Raw genomic sequence first — 26748 nt, forward strand, 5'->3', positions numbered from 1 at the left:
AAACTTGTCCAAAAGGTCCAATAACATCATTAGTGGTTTGAAAACATCATGAACTTATAAATCACTCAATTTTATCAATTTACCGCTTTTAAATAGTTAAAATTTCAAAGTTTGAATTCAATGATTTATATATAGATGGTAAAGCTAACGAATATAAACCACCAAAGATACACACTACTCATAGAAGATTTAAAAAATCAGACAACTTGCTTCTATGAAGAGAAACAAGACACATGGTAATGGATAAACAAATAGGGAATAAGATATAAGGATATATAACATGGTAGACTTGTATGGATAAGTATATCATATTTCATAGCCATAAAATTGAAGCACATATTAAACACATGCTTAAATACCAATATAAGAAAGTAGAGGAGGAAACATACTTATTTTCCACACTAGATGATTCACTATGCAAGAACAAAGTTATGGTAGAACTGGGTTTATTCTACACAATAAATGCACACACTAACACATATGAATGGTACTAGGGACTAAATTTTGTAGATTTTTATGTTTGGACCTTAATTCTTTTGGATGAAGATTGCGCTAATAAATCCTTTATCTTCCATATATATCCTTCAGTTTGATCGATGTATCTTTCATTGAATTTTTTAGTAATTGTAGAGCCATGTAGGGCTGATTTTGTTCTAAATTACCTAGGGTCTCTATGAACTTTATTATTGATAGTGTTTATTCCATAAATTAGTTGTAGATAATGTTAATTTTATTATCTGATATTGTGATTTATTGACTTGCTTGATGTTTGAATAACATAATTGATTTAGGGGGTTTTGGCTTTAGCCTTGGAAAAGAAACTTAAATTGGACACTCAATTTTGTTTAGAATTTCTCCAATTTAGGGGATCCAAAATTGACCTAGAGAAGACCGTTTGGATGATGGAAATAGGTAGGATAGATATGGAAATAGAATTGGAATCAAGAAATGTGTTTGTTTGGTATGATTGAATTAGAACTTTTTCAATTCCAATTTCACAAAAACTAGTGGAAATCATTTCCATGATAAAAAATAAGTTTTGCAATTCTATGGCGTATTTTTTATTTTTTACCCCTCCCTCTCGATCTTCTTTCTTCGTTATATTTTTGCTCTCTCATCTCACCCTTTTGATGATCGACTTATTAGATTTAGTGACAGTAATGGCAATAATCTCTTCTTCATCTCCTTCATTGACGGCGATGTTGATGATGATCTCCTTCTTTAACAATAATGGCAAGCACTAGATCTAGAGAGAGAATATAGCTAACACCTGTTCTTCCTCCTCCTTGCTCGTATTCTCTATCATTCTCCCTCTTTGATCTTATTTCTTATATCTTTATTATAATTGCATCTTTCTTCTTTCCTTTACAGAGAACAGAGACCCATTTTGAGCTAAGGACAATGAGGAAGTATATTTGCAAGTTAGGTTCATTCTAATGGTTTTGAATTCATCACCTGAATTTGGCTTGGATGAATGCCACTTCATTGATTCGTTCCAAATCAAGGTTCTAATTTGATAGTGACATTCTCTATCTTCTTTAAAAATTATGGGTTTGATTGTCCCCTCCATAAATTTTGCATCTTGTTCCAAATTTATGGGTTTGAGTGGTCATTGATTTTTCTATATTGCTTCTAGTCTATTCATTATTTTGGATTGTGATTGGTGTAGTCACTTAACCCTCAAAATCAACTAGAATTAACCCTAATGTAGTATAGGGTCAACCCTAAGTCTTCTCACAAGGAGGTGATTCATACTACCTCAGCAAATTAACTTGGTGAATAGATTAATCAAAAGAGTGAAATTGTTACCTACTACTCAAATCCTATTTATAAGGCACTTCTAATATGTTTCACTATAACTAAGGAAAACCTTAAAACTCATTAACTCTATCTAAAATGTAATAATTTCTCAACTTTACTCTATTAAATATGCATATTTTAACAATGCATTTTCTCTCTCCAATATTTAATGGAGGTCAACAAGGAAAATTCGCAATGAAATTTAATGAGATGACTTATAAATAAGATACAAAAATCTTTCCTTTCTGCCCTATAAATAGGATCAGAGGAAGCAATTAACTAGTGAATTAAAATTACAAACTAAACCTAAATGTGTGATTGGTGAACTTCCCTATTAAATTAGGAACCTAAGGGCATTGTTGATAGAGGAATCCTTGCTTCTAAATGATAATGGTGGCTCACTCAACTTCTTTTCATTGGCTGAAAAAGTGATCACTCAAGACAACTATCTTAAGTAATCTAGCCTCACCAATTTAATTTCTTAAGTGCTAATTACAAGCCTCTTAAGTAACTTTACTAGCTTATCTTGGAGATTAACTAAGTGTTTTAATCAAATTCCTTCCCCTAAGCCATGGTCAAGAAGCACTTAAGTATAAGACTATGCAACTTGAGGAATTAATCAAACATTCACCAAATAGTTACATACTAAGTCAAAGCAAGATATTCACCATTAGAAAAATCACATATTACAATGTAGTATCTATAGTGGCCAAAATGTCTAGCAATAAAACAAGAAGAAATTCAAGCCAACAAACTTGTTTCAACACAAACATTTATAATCCAGCTATGAAACTAGAGTCAAATTGAACTACAATCAACCATAGTCATAGTCTAATAATGAAATTGAAACAAGATAAGGAATAAGTTGAGCTTAGCCAAATTTAGTCTTCAATGCTTCTCTTCTATCAACCCCTCCCTAGGATTTCAAAGAGAATTTAGCTAGGAAACATCAAAACCATCTTACTCCTCCAAGAACTAGACATAGCCAACTAGAGCTCCATAGAAATGGTAGAATCAAGTTTCAAACCTCCTTGCAAGTAGTAAAGATAGGTTTAGCCAAGGGAGAGTAATGGAATGGCGGTGGTTTTGTGGAGGTTTTGTAAAGTCCCACTCAATCTAGACTTTACTATTCACAACCATACACAATCAACAACAATAATCATATCATATCAAAGTAATAGCTCTTTATTTGTTTTTAAAATATGAGATCTTGATTTCTTAAAACATATATTCAAATAAGAGGGTTAATGGAAGCGTAAATGTAACATCCAAAAACTTCAAATCTAGAAAAATTAACTAATTAAGGGATAAATTAGTTAAAAAGATGATTAATTTATTTAATTATGTTTTTTGGTTGCTAATTGGCTTTTTGGGTCATATTTGACTCTAAATTGAGTTAGGATGGAAGTCGTATCAAGTCGGGAGGCTTTGGGAGGAGTAAAATTGACATTTTGCTAGCTGCATCATGAGTCGCAGCTTGTGTGGCATGTGTTGCGGCGTGCGATATAGCAGGGAACTTAAATTTGTGAAAATCATCAAAAAATGACAATCTTTATGGTGGGAAAACATGAAGGGGACATCTTTGGGCACTACTAGGTCATCATTTTAGGAGGATTTTGAAGATAAATTGGGCCTTCAAACTCTTAAGTAACTACCCTTTTCCTCTACCTTTTCATCTCATTTTCCATGGGATTTAGAAGTGAGAGAATTTGCTCTGATTGGATTAAGCTATGAGCCTATGTTTTAAAGGTTTCTATTAACTCTAAAGGATTGATTTAAGTTTCTTAACCTTGGATATGTGGTAATAGGAAGCTACTTTGTTGTTTGGGGCGAAAGTTAGATCAAGCCTTAACTTGATCATAAGGTTTTAAAGTGTGATAAGTTCAGATATTAAGTGTTATGTTGTGATAGAGTTAGACAGAGTTTTAAAGGGATTGTGTGAACAAATTGTAATCTTAACAAGCCTCTTTGTTGAGAATATGAGTGAGAAGTGGGAGAATTGTGAGGTTATTAGTAGTTAATAGTGCTTGTGTTGATTGAAAATTAACATTAGTACTTGTTGATGTAGATTGTGGTGCGGGAAGATTTACCTTGACACAAGAAGAGATTTAGTACCAAAGGTAACCCTTTTAGTAACAAAAAGGTTGAGGTAACTAAATAATTTGCATTATTTATTACCTTGTATAAGTTATTCTCAAGTTGTTATTGCATGATTTGTTATGTATATAGGAATGAATCTCGTAAAAGTTAACTATTTTAGAAAATGAGTGGAGTATTGATTTTTAAAATGTTAAGTTTTTGAAGTAAGTAGTAATATTCATTATATTAGTTTAGAAAGTAGTTTATGCATGGTCAAGTGGAGATATGTAGTAAAATGCGGCCTATTAGAGGGTGGGAGGTCACCCTAGTGGAGTTAGTAAAGATTAAGTCCATATAGCACTGTTGACACCTCAGGGCGCCAAGTGCAGCACTTACTCTCCTTAGTGGCTAAAAATGGGTGCGGTGTTAGAGACTTACTCTTCTTAGTACACAAAAGGGTGCGAAGTTGGAGAATATGCTCCTTAGCATTCGTAGGATGCCATTTTGGAGTAATGACATCCCAATTACTTGTACTTGGGGGAACCAGTAGTCTAGAAGTGGTTTAGGACACCTTAGCCAGGAAGTCTTACCATGGATGGTGAGCTAGGGGACCATACACATGGTTTGCTTTTATGAAATAGCCTACCGGTTTGGTCGGAAGTATTGGAGGACCAGATGGTTAGGGATCATGCATGTAACTTGTGGTGATTTTATATAGTGTGTTTATTTTACTTGATTTAAGGCTTGTTTATAACTTGGCATGTTAATTAATAATTTAGATTATCTTAGTTACTGAAATTTTTATCTCACCCTGTGGTTATCATTTTACAGGTTCTACCACAGAGACTGAGCAGGGAAAGGAATAGGGCAAGGACTAATATATTTGCTATATTATAAATAGTAATGCCCGATTTTGGTTTGAGTGGTGTACATAAACTTATTTGGATAATATTATATGTTATCAACTAGGAATGCATATCATTTGGATTGATTGCACTTGTTTCATACTATATTATTTTGTATTTTAGCCCGATATTGTATATGATGCGAATATTGGCAATTTTTGTGGTAATGGGCTAAAATACTAATACAAGTTCAAGGAATGTTTTATCTATGTGGTGACAATGTATATGTAGTACATTATATGACAATAGAGGCCAAATAGTTTATCTAGTATTAATTTTGTATTTTGGCCATATTGGGTGAAATGGGCATTTAGTGGCCAAATTTTGCAATTGGTATGTTCTTGTGTGTTTAAATGCTTAATTAAGTGTATTTTGATCTATTGAACTTAGTTCAAAATGGGTTAATGGTATAACTTTTGAGTTTTGGGTACTTGGATGCTTGAAAATCACTTTAAAAACTGACTTTTGCACCTAAGTGTCTAAAATTCTCATACAATGTTAGACCGTAACAAAACTTATACCATTAGTTAGCTTATTAAATAAGCTTCACATGGGCACTTGAATCACTCTAATCAGACATCGAATCCAAAAAATGGCATGCATTCGAAGTTCGCCGAGAAAAGTTATCATGATAGCATTGCTATTATGGACATGTGCACTGCGGCACATTTCATGCAAGTGGTGGCACACGGTATAGCAAGCAAACTTTCCTTTCTGTTCCAGATGCCGCAGCGCATGGACCATGAGCCGTGGTGCATAGACCAAAATACTTAAAAATGACATTTGTAGCCCTGTTTTAAAGTGTTTTGCTTCCTAAAAATTTTTCATACTTCCAATACCTTTATAAATCATTAAATTTGAGCTCAAACTATAAATTGGAAGGGTTTTTATGGGATCCCAAATATTTCATAATTATTTTTAAAAGGTTATTGGTTTTAACCCGATAATATGAGCTTAGGAGCAATTCTTGCTCCTAATTATGATTGTTTGTTGTGATTGTGTGGTGAATTTTTGGTAATGTCAAGGTGGACATTACACTTTGGTATCAGTTTCTCAAGTTTTAAGATTTGGTTGTGGTGATGTGTCTATTGCATTTATTTTCATTAGTTGGAAACTTTATGTACATAACTCTTTCCCTTTGTCTCATTTCCTATATTTCCTACTAATTCTCCTTCTCTACTTGCTTTGTTCCTTGGGAGGGGATAAAAATGGTTAGAAGAAGCACCTGAAATGCTGGCAATTCCCTGACAATTTATCGGAGAATGATGGACTTATACTAGAGGTATAACTAGAGATACAAGTGGAATAGAAATAAAGGCCCCAAGGTAATGATGCAATTCTAAAAGAATTGTGGGATATGATGAGGAAAATTTAAAGAACTATTCAAGATCATGACACTCTGCTTCGTAATAGAGGTTATGAAGAGGAATAAAGGAGACCAAAAGAAGCTAATGAGAGTAGATTAGAACCATCTCATGGTTTTGGTAGTAGACCTGGATCGTTTAGGACTAGAGCAGATGGAGATGCTTCGGGGATAGCTATTGATCGAGCATAGAGGACTTTCTCTCAGTTTAACCCTCTAACCTTTAATGAAACTATAAAGGAAGGAGAAACAAAGAAATGGATAGAGATAGTTAAAACTATCTTTGAGGTGGTACCGTGCTCTACAGAACAGAAGGTGATTATAGCCACAATGTATCTTGTTCAAGATGTTAAACACTAGTGGAATTCTGTAAGACCAATAGATGGACGTTAACTAACATAAGAACAATTTAAGGAAATGTTCTTTAATAACCATTTTCCTTCAGCATTTAGAGATGAGAAAGAGGCTGAGTTTCATGTATTTCAGTAAGGAGATCTTGACGAGGAAGCATTTATTCAGAAGTTTAATCAGCTATTAAAGTTTTCTACTTATCTGAATGAGATAAATGATAATAAGTAGAAGGCCAAGAGGCTTTTGGAAAAGATGAGGCCTGAATATAGATAGCAAATTGCTCTGTTAGGAGTAACCACATATGTTGACATGTGTAATCAACTCTGAATTGCAGCAAGAAGGGGTTAGGAAGTAGAAGCAAAAAGGAGATGAGATAGTCATGGGAGGTTCTCGTCCTCCCTAGGCTCTTCTAGAGGAGTCTTTAAGAAGATGGGTTATGGCTTGAGTAATTTTGCAACATCGGGCAATAAGAGTTTTGTTAGGGGATTGCAGTCTCGAGGAATATTTTAAAGGGGTGGATTTAGAAGTTATGGTACTCCATAACCATCCCGACAGGATGCTAATATGCCTTCCCTAACTTTAAGTATAGCTCGATCACCACCATGTGCTAAATGTGGGCGGTCAAATCTTGAAAGGTGTTGGGCATGTTTTAAATGTGGGAAACCTAGCCATTTGGCAAGACAGTGCCCCGAGGGAAGAGTGAAGATAACAGAGCAGAGAACTACCATTCCAAGATGAGTTTATATGCTATCTTAGGAGGAGGCAAGAGCGTTGTCAGATTTGATATAAGGTATTATTTCTATCTACGAGCAAAAAATTGAAGCATTGTTTGATTTCAGTACACATTTGTTTATTTCATATGAATGTGTAGAGAGGTTGGGACTTCTTTTGCATGAATTACCTTACGTGATTAAAGTATCTACTTCATCTAGGTTATTCAATATGACTAGTAAAGCATGTTTGAATGTAGAAGTGAGATTTAAAAATCATTCAACCACTCTCGATTTGATCCAAATTCCTATGAAGGGTATGGACATGATTATCGATATGGATTGGTTAATGGCAAATAATGCCACCTTAGACTGTGCTAGGAAGATAGTTTTGTTACCAGTACATACTGCACCGGCTAATATTCCTAGTGAATCTAAGTTTTTATTAGTGGTGCAAGTAGAGAAACTGATGCAATAAGGGTGTATAGCTTATATGGTTTTCTTCTCAGTGCATGAGGTCTACGATGGAAGTATTGATAAGATTGGGATAGTTAATAAATTCCATGAGGTATTTACGGATGATACATCTGGTTTGCCTCCAGAAAAGGAAGTGGAATTCATGATAGACCTAGTGCTAGGAACTAAACCAATCTCTAAGGCACTATATCGGATGTTACCAACAGGGCTAGCTGAGTTGAAGAAGCAGATAGAGGAGTTACTTGAAAAAGGATTTATTAGACATAGTGTATCACCTTGGGGATCACCTGTACTATTTGTTAAGAAGAAGGATGGCAGCTTACGGCTTTGTATTAATTATGGACAGTTAAATAAGGTTATGGTGAAGAACAAATATCTTTTACTAAGGATTGATGATTTGTTAGATCAATTGGTAGGAGCTTCAGTTTTCTCAAAAATTAACCTAAGGTCAGGATACCATCAATTGAGAGTGTGCTTGGAGGATGTGCCCAAGATGGCTTTCCGTATCAAATATAGGCATTATGAGTTCCTGGTAATGCCATTTAGGTTAATAAATGCACTTATGATTTTCATGGACTATATAAATTGCATATTTAGGCCTTACCTAGATCAGTTTGTTGTGGTATTCATTATGACATTCTAATATATTTTGAAGATAAGGAGCAACATGCGAAGCATTTGAGGATTGTGCTACAAATTTTGAAGGACAATAAGCTCTATGCCAAGCTTAGCAAGTGTGAGTTTTAGCTACGAGAGGTCTGATTTCTAGGACATGTTGTGTTGGCGAAAGGGATTGCGGTGGATTTGCATAAAGTGGATGCGGTGTTGAAATGGGAGAGACTTAGTTCTGTGATTGAAATATGGGGTTTTTTAAGGTTAGCTAGATATTATCGCAAATTTATCTAGGGTTTCTCTCAGATAGCTTCATCATTGACTATGTTGACCTAAAAAGATTAGCTGTTATTTGGGATGACAAGTGTAAGATCTCATGTCAAGAATTGAAGGAGAAACTGACTACAGTACTGGGGTTAATTATTCCTAATCTATGATTGCCATATGAAGTGTATACAGATGCATCTCTGAAGGGTTTGGGATGTGTGTTAATGCAAGATGAGCGGGTAGTGGCTTATGCCTCTAGATAGCTCAGGCCGCATGAAGAGAATTAGTCAACCCATGACTTAGAGCTTGCCGTAGCTATGTTTACGCTAAAGATTTAGTGGCATTATTTATATGGAGCAGTGTTCAATGTTTTTAGTGACTACAAGGGCCTGAAATATTTAGTGGTCAGAAGGAACTTAATATGAGGCAGAGAAGGTGGATGGAGTTTTTGAAGGACTATAGTTTTGAATTAAATAGCATCCAGGAAAAGCAAATGTGGTTGCAGATGCCTTAAGCTGAAAGTCATTGCATATCACTTGTCCAATGGTGCAAGAGTACAAATTGCTGGAATCTTACTTGGATATTTAGCATTACTCACTAAAATTAACTTTGTATAGTTTACATTCCATAGAGATTACTACTGAGTTTTGGAGAGAGTTAAGGATAGCACAACTTGAGGATGAGTATCTGTTGAGAATTTGGGAATATTTGAAGGAAAGGCAAACCACAAACTTTGGTTTCAGTGATGATGGATTTGTTGTGTATCAAGATTGGGTTTGTGTACCAGACGAGGGTGATTTGAGAAAGAAAATTCTAAATGAGGTGCATAAGAGTAGATATACCATTCACCCTAGAGCAACTAAGATGTATTAGGATATGAAATGGTATTAGTGGTGGCCTAGAATGAAAATGGATGTTACATATTTTGTATCTTGATGTTTAATTTGTCAAAAGGTTAAAATCAAGCATCAAAGACTAGTAGGAACTTTACAACTACTAGAGATACCAAAGTAGAAGTGGGATAGTATATCTATGAATTTCATTTCAGGATTCCCAAGAACCTAATCCAATTATGATTCTATTTGGGTGATTATAGATAGATTGACAAAGTCAGCCCATTTCTTGGCAGTGCGAATAAGTGATTCATTGGAAAAGTTAGTAGAGATATACATTTGGGAAGTTATGAGATTGCATGGGGTGCCAAAGGACATTATCTCTGATCGTGATCCAAGGTTCACCTCAAACTTTTAGAAAGCATTACAAAGAGCAATGGGTGTTGAATTAAGATTCAGCACAACGTATCATCCACAGATTGATAGACAGATGAAAAGGACTATATAGACTCTAGAGGACATGTTGAGAGCTTATGCCTTAGAACTGAGAGGCAACTTAGATAGCCATCTTCCTTTAGCTGAGTTTGCCTATAATATCCCTATCTATTTCCTTAGGTATGTGTTATGGTTGTTGTTAAAATTTTGGGGGTAAAATTCCTTTAAAGGAGGGGAGAACTATAACATCTGAATACTTTAAATATGGAAAAATTGACTACTTAAGGGATCAATTAGTTAAAAAATGTTTATTAATTTATTTAATTATATTTTTGGGTTGCTAATTGGCTTTTTAGGTCATATTTAGCTCTAAATTGAGTTAGGATAGAAGTCAGATCAAGTCGGGAGGCATCGAAGTGAGCAAAATTGACATTTTGCTCGCTGCGTCGTGAGCCGTGGCTTGTGTGGCATGCGTTGTAGCGCACAGCATAGCAGGCAACTTAAATTTTCAAAAATCGTTAGAAGATGATAGTTTTTATGGTAGGAAACCTAGAACACAAAGGGGGCAACTTTGGACACTGTTAGGGTATCATTTTGGGAGGATTTTGAAGATAAATTAGGCCTTCAAACTCTTGAGTAAGTTTCCTACCCTTCTCCTCTACCTTTTCATCTCATTTTTCATGGGATTTGGAAGTAGGAGAGTTTCCTGTGAGTGGATTAAGCTATGAGCCTATGTTTTAAAGGTCTCTATTAACTCTAAAGGATTGATTTAAGTTTCTTAACATTAGATATGTGGTAATAGGAGGCTACTTTATTGTTTGGTGAAAGTTGGATCAAGCCCTAACTTGATCATGGGGTTTTGAAGTGTGATAAGTTGAGATACTAAGTGTTATATTGTGATAGAGTTAGAGGGAGGCTTGAAGGGATTGTGTGAATAAATTATAATCTTAACAAGCCTCTTTGTTGAGAATATGAGGGAAAAGTGGGAGAATTGGGAGGTTATTGGTAGCTAATAGTGCTTGTATTAATTTTCAATTAACATATAGTACTTGTTGATGTAGATTGTGGTGTTGGAAGATTTTCCTTGACACAAAAAGAGATTTAGTACCACGGGTAATCCTTTTAGTAACAAAAGGGTTAAAGTAACTAGATAATTTTGCACTATTTATTACCTTGTACAAGTTATTCTTAAGTTGTTCTTGTATGATTTGTTATGTATATATGTATGAATTTTATAAAAGTTAACTATTTTAGAAAATGAGTGGAGTATTAATTTGTAAAATCTCAAGTTTTTGAAGTGAGTAGTAATATTCATTATATTGGTTTAGAAAGTGGTTTATGCATGGTCAAGTGAAGATATGTAGTAAAATGTGGTATATTAGAGGGTGGGAGGTCACCCTAGTGGAGTTAGTGAAAATTAAGTCTATATAGCACTGCTGGTACCTCGAGACAACAGGTGTAACACTTACTCTCCTTAGTACCCAAAAATGGGTGCGGTGTTGGAGACTTACTCTCCTTAGTACCCAAAAGGATGCAGAGTTAGAGAATATGCTCCTGAGCATCCTAGGATGCGGTGTTGGAGTAATGAAACCCCAATTACTTGTAATAGGGGGAATCAGTAGTCCAGAAGTGGTTTAGGACACCTTGGCCAGGTAGTCCTACCATAGATGGTGAGTTTGAGGACTATACATGGGGTTTGGTTCTGTGGAATAGCCTATCGGTTTAGTCGAGAGTATTGGAGGACCGGATGGTTAAGGATCATGCATGTAACTTATGGTTATTTTATATTGTGTGTTTATTTTACTTGATTTAAGGCTTGTTTATAACTTGGCATCTTAATCAATAATGTAGATTATCTTAGTTACTGAAATTTTTACCTCATCCTGTGGTTATTATTTTACAGGTTCTACCATTGAGACTAAGCAAGGGAAGGAATCGGGCAAAGGCTAGCATACTTGCTACATTCTCATTGTAAAGCTTGATTTTATTTTGAGTCGTGTACATAAACTTATATGGATGATATTATATGTTGCCAACCAGGAATGCATATCATTTTGACTGGTTGCACTTGTTTCATACTATGTTATTTTGTATTTTAGCCTAATATTGTATATGATGTGAATATGTGGCAATTTTTGTTGTAATGGGCTAAAATGCTAATACAAGTGTAAGGAATGTTTTATTCATATGGAGACAATGTATATGTAGTGCATTATGTGGCAATAGAGACCAAATAGTGTATATGGTGTTAACTTTGTATTTTGGCCATATTGGGTGAAATGGGTATTAAGTGGCCAAATTTTGTATTTGGTATGATTTTGTGTGTTTGAATGCTCAATCAAGTGTATTTTGGTCAATTGGACTTGGTTCAAGCCTCAAAATGGGTCAATGGTATAAGTTTTGAGTTTTGAGTACTTGGATGCTTGAAAATCATTTTAAAAACTGACTTTTGTGTTTGAGCATCTAAAATTCTCATACAGTGTCGGATCGTAACGAACTTGTACCATTAGTTAGCTTATTGATTAAGCTTCGCGTGGGTGTTTGAATCACTCTAATTGAACATCGAATGTAAAAATGTCACGCGTTCGAAGTTCGTCCAGAAAAGCTGTCATGACAACATTGCTATCATGGACACATGCACTGCGGCACATGGTATAGTGAGTAAACTTGCCTTTTTGTGCCACATGCCGTGGCGCATGGACCACGAGCCGTGGCAGATAGACCAAAATACTCAAAAATCACATTTTTGGCCTTATTTTAAAGTGTTTTGCTTCCCTAAACTTTTTCATGCTTCCAATACCTTTATAAATCATTAAGTTTGAGCTCAAATTATAAATTTAAAGGGTTTTTATGGGATCTCAAATTTTCTAAAATTATTTCTAAAAGATTATTAGTTTTAACCCTTATATAGATAATGTGAGCTTAAGGCAGTCCTTGCTCTAAATTATGATTATTTGTTGTGATTGTGTGATGAATTATAGTCATGTCAAGGTGGACATTACAGTTTATACTCCAAAAACAATTAAAAATGAAATTAAAATGGCTATAGAGCTTCACATTTTATGCACATGCCCTTAGATGGCACTTTTTCATTGGTTGGGTGATAATTTTTATGTTCATATGAATATTCTCATGCTTTGAACTTAAAAAATCTAATCTACCCCAACCTTTAGCCATTTAGCATGCCACTCTTACCCAAAATGCCCTTCTTGCACTTTCTTGTCTAATTGATACAAGTTTAAGTGTACATGTATCACCTATGTGACAAAATGAACAAAATTAATCAAATAAATGCATGTGATATAATAATTCATATTTAAGAACATAAAATTAATTATTTAGATAGGAGATAAATAATAAAATTCATTCCAAGGACTATCCCACATGAAAACCATGCACACACACATGCAAAAAAACATTAATTAGATCAACAAAATCAACAACCTTAATTTTGTAATTTTTAATTGATATCTCCTAAAAAAATTGAATTTTCAAAATCTAATTTCATATTTGTTTTCCTGGGCATCAAATACATTTGGATTAATTTTTTTGTATATTTTTTCAAAAGTCAAATTTTTGAACTAAAATACCCCTAGTGCATAACTATGCTTCTTAGGTGATTTTCTTGCTTTTAAGACCACAAAAGCACCAAAGTAGGGAACATAACATGTAAAATGTATCCTAAATAAATGGATAAAGTGTGTAAATAATTTGTCTTATTCAATTGTTGCCATTGAATGGATGGAGATTTGGCTGGTGGTATTTTAGGCAGGTGGTTGAGGGACTTTTTTTTTTTTTTTTCTAATCTTGAATGGTACTTTAGTATTTTGACATTCAAAATATACATATTAATTAAAATTATACCAGTATTCCATAAATATACTAAATATATTTATAAATCTCATATTCATTTTCATTTCAATATCCATTTCCACTTTCATATCCATTTTTATTTTTATCAAAATCATTTTTACTGTACCAAACGAGGCATTAGCTTCTCAATGTGCACCATGGGAGGCCGAGTCGTATTGCACATGCACTAAAACGAAAACGAAGGAAATGAATTAAATAACTTTTTCCAAGTTGAGTTGCTCTAATCAAAGAAATAATGGTAAAAATGAGTTTTTTTCGGCCGAAAACATGGTAAAAATGTGAGGCCCAACAGACATGCTTTGACGTCCATTGCTAAGTGGATGACGGTGTCAGTAAAAAAAATTATTAACAATATTTAATATGACTTATATGGATTCGCGTTTTTAAAGCTCAAACATTGCAAATCCAGAAGCAAAACTTTCAACAACCAAATTGTTCGAGATAAACTATTGTATGCTCCTAGACTGATCCATAACATAGTACATTTTCTAAAATTCAACATCGATCCAAAATATAGGGTAATGAGTAATTCTTATATCCTATAATTTTTTTACAACTATGTACTCCTACTTTATTTAAAAAAAATAGTTGATTAAAATTTTAATTGTTATTATTAAAGTCCTAATACACGACATTCAACGTCAATATAATTGAATGCATGTCCATTTTTTTAAGATTAAGGTTTTAACTATTTTTTTTAAATTATGACATAATTAGCAAATAATCCCCTATGTTATGAACCATAAGGAGTATAAGTCGAGTATATCTGTGCAAATTTCCTTAACAATCCCTGCATCGTTTACTTTCCATATTTCCTTGGTTTCAAGTTGAAGATAATTTATTATAGCCTGTGCTCTATATAAGCCAAGCAACTTTAGTTCATCATTCCATTCTTGTTTAAACTAACACAATGGCCATGCCTCCCGGCCATGACCCTCCAGGCCAACCTGGCGCTCCATCTCAAAAGCCTCCAACAACAATCGGCGAATTTCTTCCTCCAAATGAACGTAAATCCCAACAGCTCCGAGATTCCTTTACTTCAACCCAACCTCACCCAAACCCTTTTCCTGCAAATGCAAAAAGTCCACCCCAACTGCCTAAAAATGACCGTAATGATAAAACTCCGAGTAGCCGGGACGCTTTTCTTCCAAATCCACCTATTGAATCGCAAAAGCCTACAAATAACCCTACTCATGTCCAAATCGGCATTGGGAGTGCAATTCCTCATAATGCACCACATCAATCCCCCCAAAAGTCTACAGAAAGCACTGTTTCATTGCCATAAAGTTCCAAGGATATTTTTCCTCATAATTCAGCTAGTCCACATGAAACTCAACAGATCCAAAAGCCTGATAATAAAAATTACCCCCCAAATAACGTTCCACAAGCAAAAACTCACGCCCTGAAAAACAAAAAGCCTGGAGACTCAAACAGTTCCTGATGATCGTGACTCATTTCTTGCCAATATCAGGTTAATTATTCTTCTTTTTCTCTAGTACATAAAAAATTTTTCTGTTAAGAAAATATGAATTAGTTTCTTTCTTTATTTGTTATGAATTGTTTGTTTTTCATACATAACTGTGTAAGTAATGTATATTGTGTTGAAAAAATTATTGGGAGAATTATATATAGGTTTCACATAAAAAAATTAATTATTATAAATTTTATTAACAACTGAATTAAGGTTATTGACAACACAATCAGTTGTCAATAGCTTTAGTTTAGTTGTCAATAAATTTTATAGTAATTAATTTTTTTATGTGACACTTCAATATAATTCTTCCAAAATTATTGAATATTTGTTAAGGCGGTGCTTGGATGGATGGATTTGAATTTAAAATCTCTATTTATGTATTTAAAGTTTTTTTGTTTGGAAAGTTTAAATGATATTATTACTATTAGGTAGTGTTTAAAATTCAGAGGATTCATATAAAGAATTGAAACAATAAGGGTGCCCAAATCCAAAAGTATTCAAACATAGTATAAATGTATATTTTTAAAATCAAAGAATTTTATAGCAACGTAACTAAGAACCTAAACAATGTTAAGTTAACTCGTCGTCTTTTTTATTACACAATCTTAGTGCATACAAGTATCCACATAGTATCAAGTATGACGATCTCTTAATCAGCTTGTGTCTTTATTCTTTCAATATTCAGTTAATTCTGAACTCCATTTTGATTTTCATTTGAAGGGTGATGAAGGGCCCAGATATTGAAATAAAATGGCTTGATATAATAGCAATGCCATTGTACTAGTGCGTGTTTATTTGGCGGCCGGCAAGTTTTGATTTGTGGTCTTTCTGTGCTTCAATAAATATGGCTGTAGTTATTCGATTCAAAATGTCTCTTTATGAATCGATTTCCTTTTACTTGATCCGTTGCTCTTTTCTGTGTGATGTAATAATCGTTGGACTAAGACGTGCGTGTTGTTTTCCTTCTTGCTTGTCTTCAACTGTATTCATTTTTCCAAATTTACTTGGGAGCACTCAACTACAGTTATCGCTATTAAAAGTTTAAACTGTGCCAAGCACGTGATTTAATGTGATTTGATTTATGGTAAAAATCTACGTCCTCTAATTGTAAATGAGACGATTGATCATAAGCCATAAATCCTGAATTATAACATTGATGATTTATTTGATAAAGACCTTAGTCATCTGTATATAATCAACCCATATTCAAATCAGAAATTAATACATCAATATGATAGTTATTACTTCATCTGGAAACTTTGGTCTATCGTAAGTTTATGGAAATCCCAATTTCAGTTAATTTATCTTTGCTTCTTAGATTTTATATATATATATATCAGTTAATTTATCTTTGCCCCTCGTGGTAGAGATCAATTTCTAGCATTTTTTAACCGTATGCATACATATATAACCATACATAGAGATCATATTTTACTACTGTTTCTCTATTTTAAATTAATTATCGTTTATAATTATTTGGCACAGGTTAAATAAGTGTTTAAACAATTTAAATTGTAACAAAGTCTAAAGATATTCAATTAAAATACTGTTATATTAAAAATATTGAAAATATTTTAACACTTGAGCTGCATATATAACTGTTTTCATAAATGGAAGACTAAATGGTTACTTAAAACAAAAAACTAATGCTTTATTGAAATTCTAAAGTGACAAACATTTTGAAGAAAAGAAAAAATTACAAAGTGATAATATATGTTCTAAGTACAGTTCTGGTGTACGTTTATATATATATATATATATAATTATATTAATGATATCGTGTTTTAGTTTACCCTGCAATATAATAAATAAAATAAAATTATTACATTTTTTAGTTTACGCTGCCACAAAGTGATAATATTTTGATACTATACTATGTTTTAGTTATGTTTCTAGCTTTTCTTTTGACAAAATGGTTAATTATATTGAACCCTTGAATCTTTTGGGCGCACAAACATGGGCGTGTGATTTATGGTAAAACATTAACTATTCTTGATCCGGCTTCACCGGAGGGGGACAAGAGAGGAGCAGAGAAGAAATAAAAATTGACAAGTCAACTCCTCGAAATTAAATGTGGTGAGGGACGTGCACGTGGTAGTTCACATCCAAATAAAATAAATGGACGAAGATAATTAAATGCGGTGAAGTATGCTGACCATATAAATTTTTGGTAAAATAAATATTTAAGTTTTATAAAAGTATCACTTTAATATTTAGTAAATTTAATATAAAAATAATGTTTACTAAAATTAATAACTAAAAATGTATATTTTATAATAAATATAATAGAAAGCACTATTTTTTTTTAAAAAATACATATGTTCCATATTATTCTTTTCGTTACTTAAAAAAATACTATATACAGTACCTTCTGTTAGCGATTGTTTCAATAATTTGGAGGAAGTGAGATTTGGTTCTATGAACTATATAATGGTTATATACGATAACCATTATATAGTCTCTAGTTCAATATAGCAATTAAAATAAAAACCTATTATATAGTCTCTATCTTTTTAACTTTTTTCTTGAGAAACTATTGAGTATAGCTGTTGAAGCTTTATAGTAGTTTTTTTTGTAATGTCTTTCCCAACATTATCATTCAAAACTCAAACACACAATCTAACCGATAAACAACTTTAAGAAAGGTTGAAATTCAAAGTTAAAACATTTGAAAACCATCTCAAAAATGTTCAAGTCATAAAGTAGTGCACAACAGAAACACTAATATTATGTGTATAAAAAACCTCAAAGAAAGCTAATTCCAAACAACACAATTGGGTAAAATATGGGCCATGTGACACAACATGTGCCATGGCATGGGGCATAGAGGCACTAGCGTTGGCTCTATGTTGTGTGATGTGCATGCTGACATAAGTGCCGTGGCACATACATTTGATTCTATTGTCAAAATAGCAATTATGATGTGAACTTCAAACATGCGTCATTTTTGCATCCAATATCCGATTGAGGTAATTCAAGTGCTTACGTGAAGCCTATTTCAAAATCTAATCAATGATAGACTAGCTTTGTTTAAATTCGATATGTCATTTAAAAGTTAGATATCTAAGTGCATTTTGATCAAATTAAGTCAAAATCTTCCACTTAAGCATCACAATTTGAAAACATACATCATTAGCCACTTCTAGGGCCTTGACCATGTCCAATGGGATAATTAACATCTGATTGACCAATTATATTAGTAATATCAGACATATATCCAAATTTAGCAAGAAACCACCTATTTCAAACACATATAGGCATGGTTGAATCATTTCATCTAAAAGCATATTAATGGTCAAACTTTCTCATTCATCATACAATCATTCTATCCACATGTACTTTGTAAAGACCCCAGGTACGAACTATAAAGCCCCATCTCAATCTGTGCTTTACCATCCCATATCATACAAACAACAATACAAAATCAAAGTAATAGTCCTTTATTTGTTTTCAAAATCACGAGATCTTGACTTCTTAAAACACATATTCAAATAAGAGGGCTAGCAGAAGCGTCAATACCCATCAAATGACTCAAAAAGCCATAACTTCATAATCTTTAAAATGGGCCATGTGTCTCAGTGTGCAGCATGTGCGTCACGGCATGTGGCATAAAACCACCTACCCTATTTCATACTACATCATAAGCTGCGGCGGGTACATCATGCGCTGTGGCGTGCCTGTCTGAAATTCTAGTGTCATTTTGACAGAAAAATTAATGAAATTTTGATGTCCGCCATTTTCACATTCAACGTCCGATTGGAGTGATTCAAGTGCCAACACAAAGCTTACAATGTGTAGTAACTAATAGAATAAGTTTGGACTCGATCTGACAGTTTAATTTAAAATTGGACACCTAGGTGTAAAAAATCACTTTTTCTTTCAAAAACTTACACCCTAAGTACTCAATTATCATTTCTTGTTCCATTAGACCACTTTGGGCCTTGAACCAAGTCCAAAAGGACCACATACACCTAATTAACATCACAATACACATATATCACATCAATAGCCCATCTTGGCCTCTTAGAACCACATTGCATACTTGTGGTCTTATATGAGGAAATCATATATATAGTATATATTCACATATAAAACTAGACTTGTTCAATTTCCATCCTCCGACTCTCATATATAAGGCTTTACCTCACCATATGGTTGGGAATCACAAATGTATTCGACTTTTTCAAATGGGGCTCTGCCTTACCATTTGTGTCAAGTTATTACCATTTGTGTTAAATTCTCATTTCATCACATAAAACACAATCAATTCACAATCATTCACAATCAACACATATATATACATTAGCAGAACAAGTTATAATATGACATATGCTTGCTTGTTCACATTTTGGCCTACCCACATACCCTCCTCTAGGGTACCCTCGGCACAATGCAATATCACACACACACATATATATACAAGCAAGGTTCACAATACAGTCAACTTTCTTATGTTTACATACATATATGCATTCTAGTTGGTAACTTTACTCAATAAACACATTTATACATTCATGTCTACTCATAGGTAGTCATACTATTACCAATCGAGGATACTCTTTTCTCACTTCCTTTCTCAGCCTTCTCAAGCTCTCTTCATCTGTGTTCAAAAGTAATAGAGTGAAATATACATCTCAATAATTGGAAGGTAACCCCAATTATCGGTTTGTAAGCAAAATAAATAAGCAATAAAGTAGCATGTATAGTCATAAAACAATAACATATGCATATATGAGAATTCATTCTCATCAATCTCATTATGCTTATGCAATGTAGTCCTAGTTCCCCCAGTAAAGTAAACTCTACGCTCAAACCAAGCCTTCCAGTCACCAGGAATAGGGCCTACCATACCACTGCTCAAACTAGGTCATATTCATATAGGTGGTCTCCTAGGTCCGTCATGATGAAGCCCAGCTCTACATTCTGGATCATCAATACTTCTTAGCCTTATACAGAGTAGGACCACGGCCCCCTACCCTAGTCTAGGGTAATCTCACGGATCATTCAATATCCTAAGTTTATCATGATAGAGTCAAGCTCTATGCTCTGGATCATTAGGATTCTTCTCTTAAGTCCATCTTGGTGGAGTTAAGCTCTATGCTCTGAATCTTCAGGACTTCCTGGACCTCCTCACGGTAAGGCAGCATTTCGCCCTACCATAATTCAGGGTATATATTATAGATGCAATGCATGTTGGTGCATGTGTCACTTCTCAAATTCATTTCAATCAATACTCACACACCCACATGCATATATTTTCACAATATTGCTACTCTATCAGTTCACAATACAATGCACATAGTTATATCAAAATACTTGCGAAGAATTTCATAAACAAACAAGTAAAAGGGTTACTCTAGTTACCTTTAACTCTTACTACTAAGGGTTACCAACCACAAACTCTTACTACTAAGGGTTACCAACCACACTAAGGTTCCAGGGGTATAGATTCTCATGAGCAACTCGACAGGTGCTCAATCTACATAACACAGTGCCCCTCAGTCAATTCTCAACACAATTAATAGGCATTGATTTGGCAAAACCAAATCATTTAACACATGAAATAGTTTAATTTAAACCTTTTCAATTTACTTATCCATTATTTATGATCACTAGCCCTATAGGATACTTAAACAATTAGAACAACTTCCTAACACAATCATCCACCCAAATTCACCCCATTGACCTAACTTTTAGGTCATTTTGAGCCTAAATACTCAAAGCTTAACCATTCAACTCCATATGAGTCATAAAACCTTAGTTCTATATTCGATATCCCATTTTAACCCTTTCTTTTAGATTACAACACCTCAGAATCTCATGATTTAATTTCTCAACTAATGAAATTCAATGAAAAAGAGGTAGAATTAAAGCTTGGGATTATGTGATGCTTACCCAGCAAGTTATCATTCAAAGTAGACTCCTAAACTCCAACTATGGCTTGTCCTAGCAAAGATGGCTTCCTTTCTCCCTCAGGATGCTCTCGAGCCTTTTCCCTTCTAATTCCATAGCTGTTCATGTCAGCTTTAAGTGATTTCTAGATAGTACGCCATAGTGCACATAACTCCCATCTCGATGTGTGGCACAGTGAGAAAATTCTCACTTGTGCTCACGTGTTTTGTCTTAGATTGCCTCTTTACCCTTTTATCCTATCAATAAACATCCAAACAACACAAAATATCAACTTAATATCCAAGTCACTATCAATCACCTAATTACTAATTTACCTCTAATTAACAACTAGTTCCTGGGATTGAAATTCAAGATGTTACATACTTGTAATCAATTGCCAGCCTAAAACCAATACAATCACTCCACACACACATACATACACCAAATAGGACTAGAATTTGAAAGTTACCCATATATATACACATTCACAAAAATATGCATATGTCCAAATTCCTATGACAACTTATATATACAAGCATACTTTATATCTAAAATCATTACACCAATTCTTACAATGGGCTTTGATAAGAAATCTCTAATCTTGACATGAATCCTTCCCTTTCGCACAACTAGTGCTATAACCTATAAAAATGTAAATAACCATGGGTGAGATCAAAATCTTAGTAACTAAAATATCTCATTAAATGCTCATTAACACAAATAACCATATATAAGTAAATAAAACCAAAGTAATAATTATAATACGGAACATAGGCATAATCTTCTATTTTTTTAACAAATGCTTTTTACATAATCACAATACTAGCATGATCATCTAACCACCAATCTTCTAAACTCCCTGACTTGAAACCATAGACTCTAATGTATTACTCATATATTGACTCGATCACTCCTTTAGTGGTAGAAACACCCGACCAAATGTACTCTACCATTCTTTCAGACTATGGTTTCCCCTTCACACACACACATGATAGGTGTCATTGACTCTTAACTGCACCCTTTCAAGCACTAGGGAGTTACCATACTTTTTGGATGTCCTGTGGTAACAGTCTCAATGTAATGTTGTATCAATGTTGGAAATTGTGCCCAGGGGCCAATCATTATATTATGCACATTGTTATTTAATGAATTTCTCTTTTGTTATCGTATTATTTGCATGTTCACTATAATAAATATATCTTTAGACAACCTATAATGATTGTCCTAAATGTCCCTGGTCAGTCATCTATAAGGGATCATAAATGAAACAAGACTTGTATGACTTTGATTAATTATGGAGATATAAATCAAAGCCGTAGGCACTTGAAAGTATATAAGGTGCTAGACCAACCCGCTATGAGAAAGCTGCATGATACAAGTCATAATCTTATCTCATATTTAATCATATTACTAAGCTATTTGACCTGAGGTTATCATGAATTCCTACATGATGACTATTAAACTTTAACCTAGTCAAAAGTCACCTTTAATAAATTGATCATAAAGGCTATGATTGAGTTTAGTAATATTTATGTAGAGGAATATGAGTGGTTAAGATAGAATTGGTCCCTCACATTAATTGAGAGATATTACTCCCCTCAATGAGTAAGACTAAGAAAATAGTTGGTCATACTATAATGGGAAGGGTTTTTCCATTGTTATAATCAGTCTACTTAGAGATTGATAAAGTAATGGTTAGGTAAAGGGGAATGACAATTCCATGTCTCATACTTGACCGAAATATTGTAATACCCTCAATGACATTACCATACAACCCTCCACTCAAACTACTAATCAATTCAAAATTATTTATTTAGAAAGTTTGGGATCCCAAGTAAAACATTTCTAAAACCATTTTATAATATAATCAAAATATAAAACATTGCACAGTAGAAGTAGCAAACATAAGCATATTAAAAAGGTAACTCAAAACCTAATTATTCTCATAAAAAGTAGACCATGCACCGCAGCTCATACTACATGCATCGTGGCATGTGGCATATAGACATTAGCGTTACTCTCTATGTCGTGTGTCGTGGTATATTGCCCTTTATTGTCACATGTGCCGCGGCACACACATCTGATTCTACCATCGCTTAGTAATTTTTGGTGTGAACTTTAGACGTGCGCCATTTTCACATCCGATGTCTAATTGGGGCAGTTCAAGCGCCTACACGAAGCTTGTTTCAAAATCTAACCAATGATACTTGTTTCATTTAAATCTGATATTCCGTTTGAAAATTGAACACCCAAGTGCATTTTGACTATTTTATGTCAAAATTTGTCACTCGAGCATTTCTAATCGAAACCAAAAGTCATTAACAACTTCTAGGGCCTTCACCACATCCAAATGGACAATACACACCTAATTAACCAATCATATAGATAATATAGTCTGTATATACACAATTGGCTTATAAATTGCCCATTATGCATAACTTGGGCAAACATTCACATTTTATTTTACTCATATACATGGCCTAATTTCCCTATACACATCGACTCATCAAGCATACCTCATATCCACACATATGTACATTCATCCACTAGCCCACTCTATCATTTAATCATTCACATATATACAAAGGGCTAGGGAACCAAAACCACCAAAACACAATATTTACATCTTATGCACATGCACTTAATTCCCTATAGCAACTTGTACATAAGTTCATAATTGATAATACACAAATTCATTACACCAAATCTTACAAAAAGGCTTTAGTGAGAGGTGTCAACATAGCCTATGTCTTTTCCCTTTGCACTACCACTACTGAAAATCAAAAAATATAAATAACCATGAGTAAGATAAAAATCTTAGTAACTAATATAGTTCATTTAATGTCTACTACTATAAATAACCATGCCAAAGTAACAAAATTAGAGTAATAACAATTATATAATAAAGTATATAAGAATTTTCTACTTTCAAACATTTGGACACAATTTTTCACAATAGCATAATCATCTAGTCACTGAACCTCTAATGCTCCTCGACATGAAACCATATTGCTAGATCAATCTCATATTGACCCAAGATTACTTTTAGTGGTAGAAACACCTTGCTAAAGGTAATTTATCCCACCTATAAACTATGGTTTCCCTCTTTGCCTATACTTATGATAGAGGTATCATTGACCCCTAACTACACCCTAACGAGCACTAGGGAGTTGCCAGACTGCTTAGATATCCCATGGTAATAGTCCCATAATATGCTATACCAGATTACCCATAGTACCAGCCTAAAATATGCTGAATTGGATGTCTCATGGTGTTAGCTTGACCATATAAATTTGTTCACTCGCATCTCCACCCACACATATCCACACATACCTTGGGTGAACTCCTACCCACTATAATCATGCTTTTCACACAAATTTCACTACTTTCCCATATTCACATACTTACATTCACACATACACACACACATATATATACACATGTAATTACATAAATCAAAACCCATAGTTAGTATGTTTCATTGTTACAAATCCAGTTCATGTTAAAAACCATTTTGTGAAACACAATCATGCATAAAAACTAATAAACCACCCTTTTTATGATTACTTTTGCACAGTTATAATAGTTAATAATCATAATAAACTATATGGTTGCCTCAACCCTTCTGTTTGTAAGAAAGGATTACCCATGTACTTAAAACCTTACTTTACTCCTTTCCATGATTTCAACATGTCACACCTAATAATCTACACAATTGGGCACCCAAAGTCAATTTTACCATTGACAAAAAGTGCCAATTATAATAATCAAACACCTAATCACTTTCATTTCCTTTATTCGCATTCACTCACACACACTATAGCCAATTTCCACTCACAAAATACATTATCATCCTCACAATTAAATCTTCTCTCACTACTCTCTCTAGATTAGGGCAAATTGTGCCTATAGCTCTAAAACTTTATCATTCCGACTCAAATCTGGCATAAAGTACTAGTTTAGTTTCAGATAACTTTTCTATTACTATAGGATAAGAAATCATCTCCTTAAAACTTTTGAATTCAATTTCTCCCTAGTTAAAACTAAAAGAAAACAAGATAGAATTGGAGGTTAAGGTAGTACGAGACTTATCCGATACGTAACAAGTCAAAAACATTGTCCTTTTTCCTAAAAATTATTGCCCTAGCAGAGCTCCTCACTCTTCTCCATGCTAGGCCTTCCTTTTCTCCTTTTCTCTTATATTTCGATGAGCTACATGCAAACTTACTTATCAAAGTTATGCACCATACGCCACGGTGTATCCATCCCCCATCATAGTGCATGGCATAGTGAAGATAATCTTCATTATGCTCACACACTCTGCTTCAAAACTTTACTCTTTAGCTCACATTTATTCATATAACATCCCAATGAATCAATATAACATTCTACTATCCAGAACCCTAATCCCACATTAAATCACTAATTTAATCCCTAATCAGTATTAATGTAGGAATTAAAATTCAGGATGTTACAAATATCACGTGATCAATGGTAATGTGCATAACTGAGTGTGAAATATGGTTTTTGATAGCGATTAAGTGTTTAAATACGATAATTGGCACTTTTAGTCAATAGAGAAATTGACTCTGAATGCCAATTCTATGCAGATTATAGTGTGTGATGCACGAATTATGAGAAAGGAGCTTGAATAGGGTTGAAGTTACATGGGTAACCTTTTTTATTGAACAGAAGGATTGAGGTAACCATATAGTTTATTCTATTTATTAACTATTATAATTGTATAGAAGTGAATATCAAATGATAAATTGTGAATTTATGAGTTTGATGCATGATTATTATTAAAATGGTTTTAGCATGAAATTTTGCATTGTGAAATGAATTTCAAAAGTCCTTGATTTCAATAGATATATACATATATGATATGGAAGTATATATATTGTGGAAATGTATATAACTAGTGAAAGTTATGAAAGAGCATGATCATAAAGGGTGGGAGTTCACCCAAGATATGTAGGGTTGTGTGTGTGTGGAGATATGAGTACAAAAATCTATATGGTCGGGTTGGCACCATGAGACATCTATTGTAGTATTATACAGCTTGTTAACATGTGTAATCCAGTATAGCATATTATAGAACTGTTACTATGCGATATTCGAGTAGTTTGACAACTTCTAGTGCCCGTTAGGGTATGGTTAGAAGTCAATAACACCTCTATTACAAGTGTGTGAAGAGGGAAAACCATAGTCTATATGTAAGGGTATGATTATGGTATGTTTTATGATTTTGAACTCCCTAACCCTTATACATGTGTGAAAGATGAAATGACTAGTTGGGCTAGTGGATGGATGAAATTATGTGTGAAGATGAGATAGGTGAAGATTATTTGTAGTATCTTGGCCGTATATGAGATTAAAGAAATGAAATGTGAATTTGGCTCAAAGGGAGAAATGGTCAATTTACAGGACAAATTTACGTATGTGTGTTATATTGTGTATGTGTATGGTTAATTAGGTGTGTATTATCCATTTGGCTTGGTCAAGGCCTAAAAAGTGACTAATGACAATTAGTTTCAAATTCAGACACTTAAGTGACAAAATCTTACCAAAAAAGGGTTAAAGTGCACTTTAGTGTCCAATTTTTGACAGAGATATCAGATTCGGATGAAACTAGTGTCATTAGTTAGATTTAGAAATAAGCTTCGCGTGGGCACTT

This window comes from Prosopis cineraria, unplaced genomic scaffold (genome assembly GCF_029017545.1).
Source record: "Prosopis cineraria cultivar Desert tree isolate PC_DT_omini unplaced genomic scaffold, ASM2901754v1 PC5, whole genome shotgun sequence".
In the NCBI taxonomy this organism is placed as follows: Eukaryota; Viridiplantae; Streptophyta; class Magnoliopsida; order Fabales; family Fabaceae; genus Prosopis; species Prosopis cineraria.